Raw genomic sequence first — 21,194 nt, forward strand, 5'->3', positions numbered from 1 at the left:
CAATCTCCAGCATATTCAGTTATCAGACAAGACTGGAACTTTAAACGGGACTGGCTTCTATGGTCAGATGAAACTAAAAGAAAAAAAAAAAAAAGCTTTTTGGCAGCGAACCCACCAGATGGGTTTGGTGCACACAGGGATAAAAAGTACCCATGCCCACGGTTCAATATACTGCTGGATCTTTAATGTTGGGGGCCTATTTTTCCGCTACAGGTCCTGGACATCATGTTCAGATACATGGTATCATGGATTCTATCAAATACCAACAGATAAAAAAAAAAAAAAAAAACCTGACCGCTTCTGCTAGAAATCCTATAATGGGCTGTGGTTGGATCATCCATCAGGACAATGATCCAAAACCAACACAAAAATGTGTCACTGAGCACAAAATGAAGCTTCTGCCATGGTTGTCCCAGTCCCCTGACCAGAATCCTAAAGAAAATGAGTGCAGTGAACTGAAGAGAAGAAGTGCCAACATGGGGCTGGGAATCTGAGGATGTGTAGAGATTCTGTATGAAGGAATGATCTCTTATCTCTTGTCAAGTGTTCTCCAAACTCATCAGGCATTATAGATGAAGACTCAGAGCTGTTATCTTGGCAAAAGGAGGTTGCAAAAAGTATTGAATAAAAGGGTGCCAATAATTGTGGCCAATAGCCCTCATTTATCAAACGATCGTACACCAGAAAAGTGTGCGTACGCTCATTTCCACGCAAAAATTGGCATTTATCAATATGAGCGGTGACTATGCTCAAATCTCACGTCAGGTCTCAGCTCGTGTACGCACGTTTTTGAGTCAGCGGGAGCTTGCGTGCAGCATAGTAAATCTGGTGGAGAACTGTTATGAGAACATTTAGTTTAATTTCCTGACCGACAATCACTCACTAACCGATCATTAACCATTAAACGACACAATTAAAATGTCAAATTAAAATTAAATTAGAATAGATGCGTGTCTTAAAATACCACAAATGTTTTTTTGTTTGTTTGTTGTTGTTTTTTCCATGGATTTCGCTTTGTATGCGCAAATGGCTGCATCAACAGAACATTAGGATTCACACATCATGCACCTGCAATGCAGAGAAAAACAGAATATAGCCTACAAGGAATAAAAAAAAATAGGACTACATGAAATATATTTCTCTAAAATAATTAACAGATTAACAAAATAAAAGAGAAAAACTGTGCATCAAGCAGGGCTAGTCCAGGCTACGCTCACGTTGTATTCATTTTCTTTATTTTATTAAAATATTTATCTTTATTTTATTAAATCCAATTGACCGTGCGGGTGCTTCACTCACACACGCAGACCCAACATATCAGTTCTAGTGTTGCTAATTTTACATTTTAGCCATTTATCAGTAAACTAAAATGCAGACAAAGTTAACACTGCTCAGTTTAATGGTCCGCTGTCCGTCTGTAACAGTCGGCGCGCAACGCCCAAACAAACACATTTTTGCGCATGTGAAGGATGATGTTTTACGTGGATATTGAAACAAGAGTGAAATAGAAAGCCTTGTTTACATAATGAACAGTAGCTCAATGCAACCAATAAATGTTACATCGTGAATATGGAAATGTTTGGATTCCTCCCAAATGAGAGAGGTAGGCTATGTGAGCCCAATTCAGTTTTGCTTTAAATAAATTAATTTCTGCTTTATAATGAATGCCACTATAACCTAATGTGTGTTTCAATTTATAATATATAGCTACTTATTTTTCGCTCTTGTTCTGTTCTCTTGTTCTTGTCCAAATTTATATATATTAATAATGTTTGTAAGTAGGCTATTTAGTTTTATTTACCGGTATTTTCTTTTTAAATTAATTTTATTGTTTGCAATTACGAGGTTGAGGGGAGTAAGATAAATTTCTTTTTCATGTGATTACTTCCTCTTCATGGCCGGGTTACGTTTCTCTGTGTCGTAAACTATAGGGCGAGGCTTCTAAAATTTGGGGCGTGATATTTAAATTTCAGCCGCCACATTTATCAACACCCATTCATTCGTGCGACGGAATTGGCCGCATACGAAATTTTAATGAATCACACGTGAGCATTGTCGTAAATTGATTTTTATGTTCGGATGTACGCTGGTTTCTACGTTCGTTTGATAAATGAGGCTCAATGTGTTTTGGAGAAAAAACATTTATTTCATAAAGAAATTTTCCCTACGTTTTCAATTCTTTTACTTCAACGAAAGGTAAGATTTTTGTGATTATTTTTTTTTTAAATAAAAGATCAAAAGGATTAACAATGCAGATTTATTTTTACAAGCTTCTTTGTTCATATTTACCAAGGGTGCCAATAATTCTGAGCACAACTGTAAAACCCATACTAATGTTCACAAGACTTTTGAAAAATGTATCTTGTGGCCTAGAATTTTTGCTTCAAAATGATGTGAAAAATCATCCTGCACACTCTTTCACATAAATATATTGATTTAAAATTTGTAAGACATGTTTTGTGTCAGGAAGGCTTATGCGGGGAGGGCGTGAATGATCATGAATAATGGGAACACCTGGGAAGACAAAGACCCTCCCCTAATGGCCCTGTCAGATGAATGGGACTGTGAATGTGAGAATGTGAGGAGATTAAATGAATGGCTTTTTGATTGTATTTTATTTACAACACAACACAACATAACACAATCCAAATATACACAACAAAGCACAAAAAGGCACAAAGACTTAATGTAATGAATGAAGCTGTACCCATTCATCCAACCACCAGTGGGAGCCCTCTCCCAAATACTAACTTGGACTGTTGCTTCATTGGTTACTTCCTGCCTTAATCCAGTATAAATAGCCATGCATTTTCACAGCTGCTTTGTGAGGTATTATCAGCTTATCGCTGCCTTATCGAGCGTTTTTTATTGCCTGGTCATTGTCTGGTCATTGTGCTTGCCTTATTGGATTTTTGCCTTTTGGATTATCTTTTTTTTTTTTCTGGTTGTCTGATTGAACTGATTACTTGTCTCTGTTTACCCTGCCTGCCTTATGGACTACGTCTCTGTTTTGTGTATTAGAGCTGTTCGCTGAGATCAAATAAACTTCTAGCATTTAGATTCTATTTTGCCTCCATGTCAAGTCTCTCACACTTAAACAGTCACACACCTTTGTGCCATTCCTGAAACGGATCCTGTTCAACACACCTGTCATTTCCAAGGTGTTTGCTTTTTCATTTTACCATGTTCATGTACAAGCTTACTAAAGTTGGTACAGCGCTCTCAGAGAAAAACAGTTTGAAGAGATTTGTGGGAATGTTTAAGTCAACAGGACTCATCAGTGGCATCTGGTCCCTGTAAAAACAACAAAACAACTGTGAACATCCTGATATCGGGAGCAACTAGGACTGCATGATTTGTGGGAAAAAATCTAATTGTGCTTGAAAAACAGCAGTCCACTAGATAGTGTGCATGAACTCTTTCCGCACTTAAGGCCAAAGGAGTACTTTGAAAGGCTCATGCGCTCAACTGTTTACGAGATGGAGTGGGACGTGAAAAATGAAGCCTTTTGGGCCTTAAGACAACTTTTATTTTCTTTCACACACAGCACAGAGAAACAACTTTCTAATAAAGCAACCAAATTGCCTGTCAAGTGATAGACAAAACTGACAATGACTTTTTATCTTTTTTAAACTGAAATGAAAGGTAATGTGGATAAACATTCACAGCCATGATGTACAGAACACCACACAAAGGTATAGAAGAAAATGAATAAAAACATTTTGGATCAATAAACCTAAATATATAAATAACTGCAGACATTTCACATGTCGGCAAATCAAATTAAATCGGCTAAATTGCCTGTGCAAGCAATTTATTGAATTAGAACAGAATATACCGTTCCAATAAAAAAAAAAATAATAAAAAAAAGAAATAGTCATAATCAAGTCACAAGTGCAAAATGCCTAAAGTGCAGGCGAATGAATATTCAAAACACAAGTCACAAATAGTTAAATTAGATAACCCAGAGTGATCAATAAATAAATAAAAATTAAAGAAATTATTAAAATAACAAAAGTAGCCTATAGCCAGAATTGTCAACTTTGTCTTTTTAACTGCAGAGACAATAAACGCTAAACTGGAGTGGCAGTCTTTTAGCTAAACGTTCACAGCATCCAAAAATCAAATTAGAACCGGCTGAAATGTTTTGAAATCACTTGTACCTGATCGAGGAAAAAAAAAAAAAAAAAAAAAAATCCATTCTTTCACGTGATCTGCCTGTGTCCGTTTAAGTCTTTTCAAATAGTGCGCAAGAAAAACCGACTTAGCAGAAGTGCGCCTGCAATGTTTGTAGTTGTTGAGGACATGATCTGTTGGCACATCTTGCATCTTACTTTTTTTTGGATCATCTTTTACCATTTCAAAGTGCATCCAGTTCCACACTTTAGATTTTCTTATGCCAGACATTGTTAAAGATTTAATCCCTGCCACCAAGATGCCCTCTGTCGGTCACGGATCATGGAAAGTGAAACTTAACTCTGTCACAGGGGTGGTTGGACTTATTCAACACGCACATTAAAAATATTTATCGAAAGTTTCTTTCTTTTCACATTTTTATTTACAGCATTATCATAATAGGCTGTATATTAACTTATTGGGAGAAAACCGGTAGGTCTATGTAAAATCAGATATTAAGCACCCCCATATCTCGTTTCATAACACCTTTGCGAAGATTCGACTGTGAGATTGGTAGTCGAATCAGGATCCTCCTATCGAAGCATCGAATCATTGACTATTCAGGGTCACCCCTAATTAATACATAAGTGTAAATTTAATAATCATTTGAAATTGGAGTCAGATTAAGCACAGAGCTAGATCAAATTGAAACTAAATTCTAATAAATTAAGTAAACTTTATAGAAGCACAGGTAAAAGACCTACATGGATTACACCTTCACCCATGCCGCTGGATTCCATCATTGGGCCAATGGGTGGTCCTTACACCCTTCTTGGTCAGGTCTGTGAGGGGACAGGCTATGGAGGAGAAGTTAGGAATGAAGAACCGGTAATAGCCCACCAACTCGAGAAAGGCACGTACCTGGGTCTTGGTGGTAGGTGGGTTGAATTGCCTCACTACTTCTACTTTCTGTTCTTTTGGCTTGATGAGTCCAGCCCTCTGTAGTTCCATCAAGACTTTCTTCAGCCTTTTGTGAGGTCGAGCATTGAGATGTAACGGGCCCTGCCAAGGCGTTCCATCAACTCATCCACTCTGGGCATGGGGTAATTATTGAAATAGGACACCTCGTTCAGCTATCAAAAGTCATTGCAGAATGAACCAGTGAGTTCCATCCTTTTATGAGGGAAATAATATATATATATATATTTTTTTTTTATTATTATGCAAACAGACAATTACAATATTTACAGATGAGAAATTAAATGCAAAATACAAATACAAAGACCAACAAAACATACATAACAGCCAGTAAGATTTGTGTGTGTGTGTGTGTGTGTGTGTAACTGTAAGTGTAACTGGGTGTGGGAGTGGAAATATATGAATAAAGGAGCATGTAGGGAAGTACAACAGACATAACCAGAGTTTTTCAAAAAAAATAAATAAATATATATATATACAGGTGCTGGTCATATTATTAGAATATCATCAAAACGTTGATTTATTTCACTAATTCCATTCAAAAAGTGAAACTTGTATATTATATTCATTCATTACACACAGACTGATATATTTCAAATGTTTATTTCTTTTAATTTTGATGATTATAACTGACAACTAAGGAAAATCCCAAATTCAGTATCTCAGAAAATTAGAATATTGTGAAAAGGTTCAATATTGAAGACACCTGGTGCCACACTCTAATCAGCTAATTAACTCAAAACACCTGCAAAGGCCTTTAAATGGTCTCTCAGTCTAGTTCTGTAGGCTACACAATCATGGGGAAGACTGCTGACTTGACAGTTGTCCAAAAGACGACCATTGACACCTTGCACAAGGAGGGCAAGACACAAAAGGTCATTGCAAAAGAGGCAGGCTGTTCACAGAGCTCTGTGTCCAAGCACATTAATAGAGAGGCGAAGGGAAGGAAAAGATGTGGTAGAAAAAAGTGTACAAGCAATAGGGATAACCGCACCCTGGAGAGGATTGTGAAACAAAACCCATTCAAAAATGTGGGGGAGATTCACAAAGAGTGGACTGCAGCTGGAGTCAGTGCTTCAAGAACCACTACGCACAGACGTATGCAAGACATGGGTTTCAGCTGTTGCATTCCTTGTGTCAAGCCACTCTTGAACAACAGACAGCGTCAGAAGCGTCTCGCCTGGGCTAAAGACAAAAAGGACTGGACTGCTGCTGAGTGGTCCAAAGTTATGTTCTCTGATGAAAGTAAATTTTGCATTTCCTTTGGAAATCAGGGTCCCAGAGTCTGGAGGAAGAGAGGAGAGGCACACAATCCACGTTGCTTGAGGTCCAGTGTAAAGTTTCCACAGTCAGTGATGGTTTGGGGTGCCATGTCATCTGCTGGTGTTGGTCCACTGTGTTTTCTGAGGTCCAAGGTCAACGCAGCCGTATACCAGGAAGTTTTAGAGCACTTCATGCTTCCTGCTGCTGACCAACTTTATGGCGATGCAGATTTCATTTTCCAACAGGACTTGGCACCTGCACACAGTGCCAAAGCTACCAGTACCTGGTTTAAGGACCATGAAAATCTATGGGGTATTGTGAAGAGGAAGCTGTGATATGCCAGACCCAACAATGCAGAAGAGCTCAAGGCCACTATCAGAGCAACCTGGGCTCTTATAACACCTGAGCAGTGCCACAGACTGATCGACTCCATGCCACGCCGCATTGCTGCAGTAATTCAGGCAAAAGGAGCCCCAACTAAGTATTGAGTGCTGTACATGCTCATACTTTTCATGTTCATACTTTTCAGTTGGCCAAGATTTCTAAAAATCCTTTCTTTGTATTGGTCTTAAGTGATATTCTAATTTTCTGAGATACTGAAATTGGGATTTTCCTTAGTTGTCAGTTATAATCATCAAAATTAAAAGAAATAAACATTTGAAATATATCAGTCTGTGTGTAATGAATGAATATAATATACAAGTTTCACTTTTTGAATGGAATTAGTGAAATAAATCAACTTTTTGATGATATTCTAATTATATGACCAGCACCTGTGTGTATATATATATATATATATATATATATAATCAATAAAATAAAGAAAATAATAGATAATTTTAATTTTAATTTTAATAACAATAATAATGATAATGATAATAATAGTATCACACAAAAAACTGGAGAATGGGGGATGAGGAGGGTGAAAGTAGCAATAGTAATATCAACATTAATAATAATAATAATAATAATATTGATACAGCCAGTAATACTAATGATAATAGTAGTAGTTGTAATAGCAATGATAATAATAATAATAATAATAATAATAGTAATAATATTAATAATGGTAATATTGATACAGCTATTAACGATAAGGTATTATAAAGCTGCCTCTATTCCCCTCATGGCCATGGCATAGGTTAGACCCCCGCCAGCGTCATGTTACAAATAATCATACAAATAATACATTTTTGGGCGACAAGGTTTTGTTTTCAAGCAAATGAAGGGAAAAACAGTACAGTCTGTGGAAGAATAACAGTGACATGTCTGTGACAGGTGCACCTCTTAGACGAGCTCTGGCTTCTGAATAGTCCAGACAGCTGTACCTAATCAAAAATGCCTCTAATATGTGCACATGTGGAAGATAAACAGCACACAAGTCTGGAATCGTCTTGTCATTAGCTAAAAGTTTTGTCCATCAAGATTTACTACACTGCTCAAAAAAATTAAAGGAACACTTTTTAATCAGAGAATAGCATCAAGTCAGTTAAACTCATGGGATGTTGATCTGGTCAGTTAAGTAGCAGAGGGGGTTGTTAATCTGTTTCAGCTGCTTTGGTGTTAATAAAATTAACAACAGGTGCACTAGAGGGGCAACAATGAGATGACCCCCAAAACAGGAATGGTTTTACAGGTGGAGGCCACTGATATTTTTTCCCTCATCTTTTCTCACTGTTTTTCACTAGTTTTGCATTTAGCTAGGGTCAGTGTCACTACTGGTAGCATGAGGCGATACCTGGACCCTACAGAGGTTGCACAGGCCGTCCAACTCCTCCAGGATGGCACATCAATATGTGCCATTGCCAGAAGGTTTGCTGTGTCTCCCAGCACAGTCTCAAGAGCATGGAGGAGATTCCAGGAGACAGGCAGTTACTCTAGGAGAGCTGGAAAGTGCCGTAGAAGGTCCTTAACCCATCAGCAGGTCTGTATCACAGGACTGTATAACTGTATCTGCTCCTTTGTGCAAGAAGGAACAGGATGAGCACTGCCAAAGCCCTACAAAATGACCTCCAGCAGGCCACTGGTGTGAATATTTCTGACCAAACAATCAGAAACAGACTTCATGAGGGTGTCCTGAGGGCCCGACGTCCTCTAGTGGGCTCTGTGCTCACTGCCCGGCACCGTGGAGCTCGATTGGCATTTGCCATTGAACACCATAATTGGCTGGTCCGCCACTGGCGCCCTGTGCTTTTCACAGATGAGAGCAGGTTCACCCTGAGCACGTCACAGACGTGAAAGGGTCTAGAGAAGCCTGTTGAAAACATTATGCTGCCTGTAACATCATTCAGCATGACCGGTTTGGTGGTGGGTCAGTGATGGTCTAGGGAGGCATATCCATGGAGGGACGCACAGACCTCTACAGGCTAGATAATGGCACCCTGACTGCCATTTGGTACCGGGATGAAATCATTGGACCCATTGTCAGACACTACGCTGGTGCATTGGGTCCTGGGTTCCTCCTGGTGCATGACAATGCCTGGCCTCATGTGGCGAGAGTATACAAGCAGTTCCTGGAGGATATAGGAATTGATACCATTGAATGGCCCCCACACTCGCCTGACCTAAATCCAATAGGACACCTCTGGGACATTATGTTTTGGTCCATCCGATGCCACCAGGTTGCACCTCAGACTGTCCAAGAGCTCAGTGATGCCCTGGTCCAGATCTGGGAGGAAATACCCCAGGACACCATCCGTCGTCTCATTAGGAGCATGCCCCTGACATTGTCAAGCATGCATTCAAGCACGTGGGGGCCATACAAACTACTGAGTACCATTTTGAGTTGCTGAAATGAAATTTCAACAAAATAGACTAGCCTGCTGCATCATCTTTGAATTCAGTCCTCTGTAGGTTTATAATTTTCATTTCCATCAAACGATGTGGCATCCTTTCGTTCCTAAAATATTACCAGGTCCATATCAGTATAGATATCTGGCATGATATTTTTCCCCATTGAGATTTGATGTGTTTTCAAAACGTTCCTTTAATTTTTTTGAGCAGCGTACAGTGATAATGGCTGGACAATATGCCTCTCAAGATGTCATAAAATCCGACTGCTCTGCTTGGATATTATAAATAAAACTACTGCCCTATTTTGAAAAATAAACTGGGTGGGCTCATTTGTTTGTGAGATTCTAATGTCATATACAGTTTTACAACATAAACGGTGTTCAAATTTCATAATTTCTTGAAGAATGATGATGGAGAGCAGATCGTTCAGGCGAAATCTGATGTAAACAATGGACAATATATCAACATTTCAAGGATTTAATGCTTTTGTTGACAAAAAGTGCTGTTGGATGTTTTTCATTTGATGCTTGTAATGGACATTTTACCCAGATTGCAACAGACTGGATTCATCTCACAATCACTATTTCATAACAAAGGTTTTTTATTTTTTTTATTTTTTTTTTATCAGTTTTATTTTGAAAACATGACACAATATAACATCACAACTACATAAAAAGAGCTTAAACTGTTATAAAAATACATGTGAGCATTAGTGGAACTGAAGTTTTCAGAATAAACACGAAACACACGTGATCGTTGTCATGTGGTGAATCTGGCCAACCGTGAAACAGCTGTGTCGTCATCAGAGCCGTCATCAGAGCCCGTGCAGCCGCTCTTGAGAAACTGCGCTGGCTGACTCAGCCGACTGCTCTCAAATCTTTTTTTTTTTTTTTTTTTTTAAATGCTTTATTAAGTAACAAAAAAATAAACAATTAAATAAGAATAACAATAATACAAAATAATAATAATAATAATAATAATAATAATAACAGCAGCAGCAGCAAGAAAATCAGTAAAAAACATACACATTACAAAACAAAAATAACAATAGTACCAAAAAAATAAAAAAATAAATAATAATAATAAATTAAAGACAGGTAATACAAGGATAAATAACTATATACACAGGGGTATTAAAATCAAATCCATATCTCTAATTACAAAATAAATACAAAGATTCCTAAAAAGGATAGAATTTCAAGGCCTTATAACATTCTATAGTCTTTTTTGCTTTGGTGTTCTTTACACCCTTCAGTGACTTAAGATAATGACAAAGCTCAAATTTAAATTGTATTAAACTAGGTGTATTTTTTGCCCATCGACATTTATGAATGTGATATTTCCCTAAAATAATAAACAAATTAAGAACAAAACAAATTTTCTTTTCTAAAGGCTTGTCATAAAAAAATAAAATATTTTTGTCCTCCAGATTAATGTCAGTTCCAGAGATCTCCTTAAAAAAGACCTCAAAATCACACCAGAACAATTTAGTGCAAATACACTCAAAAAAAAAAAAAAAAAAAAAAAGATGATAAATAGTCTCATCATTAAAATTACAAAACAGACATTTCAAATCAATATCTTTCTTAAATCTTTTTTTAACCTGATTAACTGGGTAAATACAATGAATAATTTTAAATGAAACCTCATGAATCTTATTGGTGACACAGTATCTCCTGGAAACTAAAAAAGCCTTCTCCCACTTAATGTCCTGGAAGCGTGAATTCCAAAAGCTTTTAGCTGGGGGTATCCTAAGTGAATGACAAATCTGTCTAAGGAAATTATTGTTGCATTTTTTATCAACAATATTTATACCATCTAACCTTAAATTAAAATCAATAGTTACATCCAAAACAACAGCATTAGCACCTCACAACAACTGAAGGAGACCAGAAGGTATAACATCAAAAACAACTGCATAATCCTTTGCAGATATAGGAAGTTTGAATTTATCTAGAAATTCTCCATATGAAAGTAAGTGACCATCATGGCGAAACAGCTGTGTCACCAATAAAATGTTGTTTCTAAACCAATATTCAAAAAAAGTGTTTTATTCTTATGTTTAATATCTTTATTATTCCATATCAAACATCTGTGGGGAGAGAAATTGTGTTTATACGCCAGTAACCAGGATAACAGAGCTTGCCTATGAAAGTTAGATAGCTTAATGGGGATTTTATTAATATCAAAGTTACAATTGAGGAGAAATTTAATACCGCCAATTTTGTTAAAAACTAAATTTGGGATATAATACCACAATTTGTTATTAGATTTAATACAATTCTGAATCCATTTAATTTTAAAGATATTATTAGAAACTTCAAAGTCAATAGCATTTAAACCACCTTGATGAAATAAATTCCCTAATATACCTCTATTTAAGTAATGTGGCCTATTCTTCCAAATAAAATTATACATTTTCTTATTAACCTGTGTAATAATTGACTTTGGAGCATCTAAAACCATTGCTGTATAAGTTAGTCTTGACAACCCTTCAGCCTTTGATAGCAATATTCTACCAGTCAAAGATAAATCTCAGCATTAAAAGCATTAAATTTCTTCTGTACTTTATCAATTAATGGAATATAATTTAAATCAATTCTTTCCTTTTGATTTTTACATATTTTGATGCCCAGATAAGAGACTTGGTTTTTAACTGGTATACCACACAATTCCACCACACCATCAGGTATGTCTTTCAAAGGGAACAATTCACATTTATTAATATTTATAATTAAGCCAGAGACTGACGAAAACATATCTAAACACTTAAGTGCTGCATCTATTTCTCTGTCACTTCTCAAAAATATGGTTGTGTCATCTGCTAGCTGTGAACATTTTATTTCTTTGTCAAATAAACATATACCCTGAAATGAGTTCTTTTTAACATGAAGACACAACACTTGCATAACTAATAAAAAATAATAAAGGAGCTGCAGGGTCTCCTTGTTTTACACCTCTAGAAATATTAAATCTGGGAGTTGTTCCAAAAGGTAACTTAATAGAAGTATTACAGTCACTATACATTGTACAAATTGCTCTGATAAAATTATTACCAAAGCCAAAAAAGCCAAGAGTATCCATCAAGAATGCATGATCCACAGAGTCAAAGGCTTTATAATAATCAATGAATAATATATAACTTTCATCCTGAACTAAGAAATTATAATCAATTAGGTCCAAAACTAAACGAATATTATTTCCAATATATCTGCCACGCATAAAACCAGACTGGCAGTCATCAATAATTTTATCCAAACTAAGTTTTAGTCTCTCTGCAAATATAGTTGATAACAATTTAGCATCATTATTAATTAATGATATAGGCCTCCAATTTTCAATACTAAGTGGATCTTTACCCGACTTTGGAATAAGGGTTATTAAACTCTGATTCATTGTAGGCAGCATTTTCTCAGCTTCCAATATTTCCTGAAAAACATGTAAAAGGAACACAGAGAGATCTTCCTGAAAGGTTTTATAAAATTCGGCGGTTAAACCGTCATTACCCGGTGATTTATTATTCTTCAATTTGGCAATATTTTTATGAATTTCATCCAATGTTATATCCCTTTCACAAATTTTTTTTGAGTCTTCATCTATTACTGTAGAATTTATTTTTATATTATCCAAAAAAGTCCCTGCGTCTCCAATACCTTCATCTTTTGTGTATAATTTTTTATAAAAACTTGTTACAAACTGAGAGATCTCATTCACGTCCGCTGAAATTTTAGCATCAATCCTAATTCTTTTTAAAGAGGACAAATCAGTATTTCTCTTTTCGAGATTAAAAAAAATATTTTGAGCTCTTTTCATCACCTTCCAACCATTTGCGCCTCGACCTCACAAATGTTCCTTTAGCTTTATTCTCAAATATTTGATCCAATTCTAATTGTAATTTAATTAACATGTCTTTATCTATTTGAGACAAATTATGTTTTTCATATATAAGAGTAATATGTTTAATGATGGAATCCTCCTTAACCCTTCTGGCCTTGGCCATTTCTTTTCCAATCCCGATAGCGAATTGTCTTATGGAATACTTCATAAATTCCCAGTGTTTCCCATACATTTTAGAGGCATTTGCCTTACTATAAGAATCCTTTATAATATCTTTAACAACCTTTTGAAATTGTTCATGTCCAAGGAGAGAATTATTTAACTTCCAATAATTAAACCCAGATCTTTTTCCAGTTAAACTATCAAAACCAAAGATAACATGGATCATTTTATGATCAGTAAGAATGGAAGGTATTATATCAAGTTCCTTAACTTTTTGTACTAATTCTTTAGACAGTAGCCAAAAATCAATTCTGGATTTTCTGGAACCATCCTTATTACTCCATGTAAAATCAACTTTACCAGGATTTCTATTTTTCCATTCATCAAGACAATTAAGATGCAAACATAAATCACTAACATAAGAAAAAAAATTCGGTCGTGGAGGCAGGCAGTCCAATAAGGGATCACTGATGGTGTTCCAGTCTCCACCCAAAACCAAATTAGCATTAGGAAATGTTAACAACATTACAGAAATCTCCTCTTCAAAACTCTGCAACAAAGATTGATTCTCAACTTTGTTATTATAACCATAAATGTTTCCTAAAATAACAATATTATCATCTATCTCAACTACCAAAATTATCCGTCTTCCAGATGAGTGTACATTACTTTTCAGTATTTTTCCCTTAAACATTCCTCTTAAAATCGCAACACCTGCAGAGTTGCTGCTTCCACATGACAGCCAAAGATCATCTTCCCATTGATTCCTCCAAAACTTATAGTCAGATACTAGAGCGTGAGTCTCTTGCAAAAAATAAAAGTCGGCCTTGAATCTCTTAAGATATAAAAAAATAGCTTTTCTTTTCAAAATGTCACGAATACCCCTCACATTGAACGAATACAAACATAATGACATTGTACAGAAAAACAAGCAGTGAAGAAAAAACATCAATCGCCATAGAACAACGCAACTAAACTAAAAGGGTCAATCGATAGTCCCGAGTGTATATTTAAAGAAATCTATCGAAGAATTGTGAGACGTAATAAATGTAGTTTACCTTAGAGTCCAACGCTACCATAAGCAAATCGACATACAGGAGCTTAAATATGAATATCTCAAAAAGAAATAGCGCTTAACAAACACGTAAAGCGTAGTAAGCAGCTATTGCTCACTACACTCAAACTTCTTTTCCATCAATTATTGCTTTAGCTCCCACATAAAAGGCTCTTTTTCCTTCCTTGCGTGCTGCGTCGATTTGGGGCCATAGTTTGTTACGAGCCTCCTTATCTTTTGTCGTCAGGTCTTCCCCAAACCGCAGCTTCCTAACTTGTAAATATTCCGATCCTCTAGCGTTCTTCCAGATGAGATCTCTTGTTGACCTGGCTACGAACCTGATGATAACTGGTCGAATCTTCTCTGCGCTCTTTCTGCCAACCCTATGGCTAACATCAATGTGTTGTTGACAGGTCTCCTCGTTTTCTGGGATGACAGATCGGCAGATTTCAACCACCCGGGCTTTAACATCCTCACCTTCCTGTTCAGCCAGTCCATACAGCCTCAAATTCCACCGTCTTTGATACCTTTCCGTTTCGTTGAGCTTGTCCTCCAGTTCCGTTATCCGTTTCTGATGGTCTTTCCCCATCGTTTTCATATTGGAGATGTCTGCCTTTACATCCTTCAATTCTTGAAAAAGAAATTCTGTAGCCTTTTTCAAAGAATTAACACACTCTCTGTTTTGCTTTATTTCTTGGTTAAGAACGGCTGTATTCTGACTCATTTTCTCCACTAATATCTTGGCGATATTATCTTGTACCTCCACGAGTGTGGGTTCAGGCCGACTACTCTTAGAGTCCGGAGTACAAGGCTCAGATTCGGGCAAGGGTATGAGATTATCACTTTTCCGTGCATACGAGTGCATGGCCGACTGATCGGGAGAATCCTTTACGCGCCCAGATGCAGCTTTATCTTTACTCTTTGCAGGTCTTTTCTCTGCCATTGTGTAAGTGAATATCTCAAATACAGAAAAATTTGAAAAAAAATTCGAAGCGTAAGACTTTTTCCTTGCTATGTCTCACAAATTAACTCTGCACACAATTAAACGATGGACGTTGTCGTTGTTAAATGGCGTAAGAAGAAAGTTACTTTCTAAGCACAGAAAAAGCGTGTGTCTCGGTCGCCATCTTGGCCACGCCATTTCATAACAAAGGTATCAAGTCCCGTTTTGATTGTGCATGTTGCCATTTGCACTTCCAACACAAATTACAATATTATTGTTGCTGGAGCATCTATACTGTGATTGACACTAAACCCTTAGAACTTTCAAATGATGTATAATGTGTTATCATTCTTAACATTTTTAGACAGTATTCTATATAGTAAGTAAAAACCATGGTAAACAAAGTGACGTCAAGAGGTTAATGTGGTAGATCTGTTCAACACGTCATCGTCCCGGCTGACAGACTCGATAATTTACCAGCCCCACTCTCTCGGACACAGTATACGGCCCCTGCCATGATGCAATAAATTTATAAGCAGCATTTGGAATTAGCACCAATATTATAGAACCCACATGCTTGAGTGGGGTGATTGTACACTCGCTGTTGGTGTGTTGGGACTCAGTTAGATGCTCTTTTACAATTTTTCAAATTGAGCCCCGAGTCTGACGATCAAACGTCTGAAATAGTCGATCAACCAGAAACTGATTTGCAATCATGACTGGTGTGCTGGAACAAGTTTGATGTTACAGATTTCATATTTTGTTTAATTTGATAACACATTTAATTGTTTAATGTCTGCAATTCCTTAATGTTATCCATGGCACTAATTTTCCTGTTCACTTTATTTATGGTTTAGAGCTCCATCTAGTGGCAAGTTTGACGTTGCTTTAATTCTGTGATTTCGGTATTCACGTGAATCAGGAAGTAGTGAGTGCTCCATGCGGGCAGCGGTAAGGATGGCTCTCTTTAATCGCCATATATCTCTGTAATCTTTAACCTTGCAACAGCATCGCCTGTAAGTATGTATTTGATTTACATGGATGTTCATTATACTTGCATATAAATGTGAATTGTTTGGTTTAAGATAATCATTAATCATTTTCCATTTTGCTTTAGTGTCATATCGCTGTATTCATTATTTGCATTACAAAATGTTATGTTTATTTGCAAGCATCACAAAATATTACATTATTGTGGATGTTGATATGGTGCTGTAGTTGTTGGTAATTCCTGGACATTATTATTATTATTATTATTATTATTATTGAAATATGTTTATTTGTTTATTTGTAGTTTCATTCCATACCCAAGACCATTAAACCTGTGGGCAAACAAACTTCTTGTCTTCAGAGTCACGTGAGGGAAGGGAGTTTATCTGACTGTCAAAACACTAAAAACATGTTGAGGACAGTACGACGTTTCTATATGGTAAGTGTCACCTTAGTTATTTATAAGACGTGATAGCAGCATCACTGTTATACTTTATGTAAGTGCACCTGTGGGAACTATCAGAATGCCAAGCGAAGCTGAAAACCTCTAACATAAGATAAACATTTAGGCCAGATGTGTACAGACTTTTTCGGCATAACTATTAACAAAGAAAAATGGCTATATCATTGTTTGACATTATAATAAGTGTTTACTGTTTACAGAGAGAATACTTCAACTAGTTAGCACGGACTAGCATCTTAACATCCTATTACAATACAGATAGAGCTCCACTCTACTGTAATAATAACGCAGAGGAAAAAAACAGTTTGTTTTGTATGTTGTAAACTCCCACGTTAGCCGAGCACAAACGTGAATAGCTGATAATGCATTAGACTTTGTAAACAAAAGTCGTGCTCCATTCTTGATTATTACTCCAAGTAATAAGACAGACAAGCTGCATTAATCAACACATTTTTAAACAATATTGGACCCACATCTGAATAGCAGAACTACAGAAATGTGAGTTAGCCGGTTAGCAGGAGACAGACTAGGGTGTACCTTACACAACATAACATACAAAACTATGAATTATTAACGATCGCTAGAAAATATAAACATCAATTATTAACAATACTTACAGGTTGAGATTCAGAGAAGCAAGCTGGTCCAAATAAACTGGTCATTGATCCATATTTTAAGACCAAGCGTTTTGTGAATCCTGCGTTAAACTTCCCGAGGTTTGAGAAGCAGTCATCTGATGGGAACACAACAAAAGATTGTACTGCTGTGGTACTGTTGAAAAAATGAATTTTCCCTGGCGTCTGCATGCGAAATAAGTGGGTGGGCAATATGCTAATGTTTCGTTGTGAAATCGCAACGAAACGGCTTGGGATTTGTTTTACAAACGACTCGTTTAATTGACTCAGAGTCGACTCTTACTTTTGAGAGACAATAACTTTATATACAGTGCACTTTCAGATTTAAAAATTTGCAGGATGTTTTCATTCACTTAGAGCTATGTTACACACTACATGAAAGGTAATTTTCAAAAATCCATAATAGGGGCACTTTATAACATGAACGAGCATGTGGGTAAACACAACATAAAAGCTGCAATGAAACAGTGCTGTACACTGATAACAGAAACGGCATCAAACGCCAACAGAAGTTCGCTGGTGTGATAACATAGAAATTTGTTGGTGTTTGTAGGCATTTGCTGAAGTATGAAAATAACTGGCTAGTGAAGCCAAACCGTACTGGTCTTTGTTTACGTCCCAGAAACTATATAACTTTATAAACGATAAAACATACTTACAGGTTGGGGACCCATAAACAGCAGCTTCTGCTTTTAAAGTAGGAACTGCTCCATCTTTCACTAATAGCATTTGTGCAAATCCAGCATTGAACTATTGTAGATTCTGGAAGCTGTCTTCTGTAAAATTTGCAGCACAGACAGCTAAATTAGCATTATAATTGTCAGGAACAGAATTAAACATAAATTTTAAACATTGTTTCCAAAGTCCAGCGTCCCTAGGAAGCCCAAACACAGAAGACTTGTATGCATGCGACATGGCCTCGCCCACTTTGTTACGTGTTCCCGGGGGCAGTGTTTATGTTAATTGCAGGGTTTATGATGTTACCAACCCAGGAAGAAGCTTGTTGTAGTCCAAACCGGTCGTAATTGTAGGCATTAAACTGCCATAACTTTAAAAGACAATATCTCCGTTTGCATTGAAGCGCTGTAACTTTGCAGATACCGTTTATGCTCAAACAGCAACATTACACACTAACTAAAGTTAAAAAAGTGAAATCGCAATGAACCACCCCTTTAAACTACTGACTTTTTAATATTGTCAGTACTCTTACATTCTCTGTCTCTCCTCAATCTCCCAGTGCTTTTAACAGGTTATACCTGACAAATGCCTCATCTTCCACCTGCTTCAATAAACCCATACCCATAGTAGGTGAGCGCGGGGCACAAACTAACGCGGTTGTAACACACATGGTTTAAATACTTTCACACACGCTAGCATGAAGAAACTTAGCATATTTACTAGTTGCCATATCAACAATATACAGAGAAAAAATTGCGCCAAAATTCAGAAATATTTGGAAGATATCACTGAACATTTATTTAACAATAACAAAAGTAAATTTCTTAGTTAAGCTGATTTTTCATCTATATTTTTGTGTTTATTTAAAATTAGACAAATCTGATATTATTTTAAACTCCAATCTGTTGTTTAGCAGTTTGGGTAGTTCTTTAATGCTTCACTAACTAGCAGAAGACACTAACCAGGTTTAAATTCCAGTTGCGCAGATAGGGTTTGTTGTAACACTGCGTTACAATGTGCCCCGCTACTAGAACTATACTATTCTATACAGTTAGGAGCATTTGTACTGGCTCGTCTATTTATCTCGTGTTCTGTGAGAGCGTTCACTGTCAAACCACAAAATTATTTAAATTTGAATTTCTAAAAAAATGCCATTATTTTATATGGAGAAAAAAAAAAAAATTGTCTTTTATTGACAAAATATTTTAGTTTGTCATGTATATTTTTTTTAATTAAATTAGATAACATTTTTAGTTGTCATATGGTCATGTTACAATGTGCCTCATCACATGTTACAATGTGCCCCACCTATGGGGCATGTTGTCACATTTCCCTTCCCTTCTTTCAGGATAAATAAAGAAAAAAGTATACACTGTATTAATGAAACAAAGCCACATATTTGTACAAGAAACGTGTGAAATTAATGTGGAACAAAAGAAATTCTCTGAACCCTAAGTACATTTACACAAACTGAGAAAGTCAAAAAGCGTTAGGTTGTGCCCTGCTCTCCCCTACACTTAATCAATCTCTATTCTTACCATCAGTGCTCACTGCTGTAGTCTTATTGACTGTTAAAGTAAGATAATGCCCAAATTTTGCAAATCATTAAAATAGTAATATGCAAATGATTACAGCCCGGAAAGTACTGCATAATTACAACATATTTACAGCGTAACTTCGAGTAATTATAGTGTACCTGTAAAGTCTTGGGAATTAAGGGGTAACAACCAGGAAAATAACAAATTATTTATACTGTAAGTATTTTAGAATTAAGGGGTACTTATACTATTACGATAGACAACAATCTTACGTTTGGGAGCAATTTAGCGAGAAAGTGCACTGATTAAGTTGCTTCAAGGCAAGTAGAAAGAACTATTGCAATCTTTTTTTAATACATGGGGAAATATACTTTTGTTTCATGTAGTTACAGGGTAAGTATGACATTGCGGGCCGTCAATTAAAGTGGTGCTTGTTACACTCTTGTTTCATGTAGTTACAGGGTAAGTAATAAAAAAAAAAAATGCAAACAATCTGCTATCACTTGGAAAACTTTATTTGAAAAACAACTTATTTCAAAACTTAAAAATTTTAAGTTACAACACCTTTTATTTGTTTCTCTTGCTTGGCTTCCTCCTCTTCTTCTTTTTCTTTCTTTCCACTGATGAATCTTAAGAGGGAATCCCATGTCATTTGCTATTCTGTATTAAAAGAAAATATAGTAGCCTACACCCGGAAATGTGCTCACCATTTACTCATCTTTTACCCTCATGCCATCTGAGATGTATACGACATTCCTTCTTAAGATGAACACAAACAAAGGTTTTTAGAAAAATAAATCATATCTGGGTACGCTTTATAATGCAAGCTCATGTGTTCCTAAAAGTCGAATAAACGGCACATACAGCAATAACTGCAGTAATCCATACGACCCCAATGGATGAATCAATGTCTTCTGAAGTGAAATGATACGTATTTGTAAGAAAAATACCGAATATTTTAAAATTTTAAACTTTCAACCAACTGTCACCTGCGCGTGCATGAGAGGTTTGAGAGTTGCTTGACGTAACTTGAAGCGTGACGTAAGCGTGCCGATGTCAGATGCCGTCAGTTTTTTTTGTTTGTTTTGTTTCTGTGTATTTTGCTCACAACAAAATATACAGAATAACAGGTAATGATAATGATGATAATGAGAAACAAACAAGACAGAGTAACAGAGACGGAGAGTTTCATGTATGCATTACAATATGCTTCGTGGAACGCAAAGTCGACTCTCATGCAGGCGCTGGTGACAGTTGGTCGGAAGCGAAAAGATGAATAGCCTAAACCATGAGAGAATTTCTGGGTGTACTGTATTTTCTTTTAATACAGAATAGCAATGGGATTCCTTCTTAAGATTCATCAGTTGAGAAACAAGAGGAGGAGGAAGCCAAGAGAAACAACAACAACAACAACAACAACAACAAAAAGGGACAAAACGTGTTACTTTCTGTCAGGACTTTAGAATTTGAAATGAAAAGTTGATTTTAAAAAAATGAATAAATGAATAATAAGTGCTGTAGGCCTGTTTTTAAATAAGTTTTTTTTTTCAAATAAAGGTTTTGGAGCCAGTGATATCAGATTGTTTGCATTTTTTTTTATTACTTACCCTGTAACTACATGAAAAGTGTAACAAGCACCACTTTAATTTACGGCCCGCAATGTCATAATTACCCTGTAACTGCATGAAACAAACGTATATTTCCCCATGTATTAAAAAAGATTGCAATTGTTCTTTCCACTTGC

The 21,194-nt window shown here is 36.2% G+C and overlaps 1 long non-coding RNA gene across 1 annotated transcript in view; it reads left to right on the forward strand.

Annotated features, from left to right (window-relative positions):
- Window positions 1-16,074: 16,074 nt before the first annotated feature.
- The window catches only part of LOC127500127 (uncharacterized), a 47,399-nt gene continuing 42,279 nt past the window's right edge, over window positions 16,075-21,194 (forward strand). The window contains exons 1-2 of the long non-coding RNA XR_007926268.1: window positions 16,075-16,162; window positions 16,441-16,575. This is a non-coding gene — a long non-coding RNA (uncharacterized LOC127500127). The remainder of the gene's footprint in view (window positions 16,163-16,440; window positions 16,576-21,194) is intronic.

This window comes from Ctenopharyngodon idella, chromosome 18, assembly GCF_019924925.1.
Source record: "Ctenopharyngodon idella isolate HZGC_01 chromosome 18, HZGC01, whole genome shotgun sequence".
NCBI lineage: Eukaryota > Metazoa > Chordata > Actinopteri > Cypriniformes > Xenocyprididae > Ctenopharyngodon > Ctenopharyngodon idella.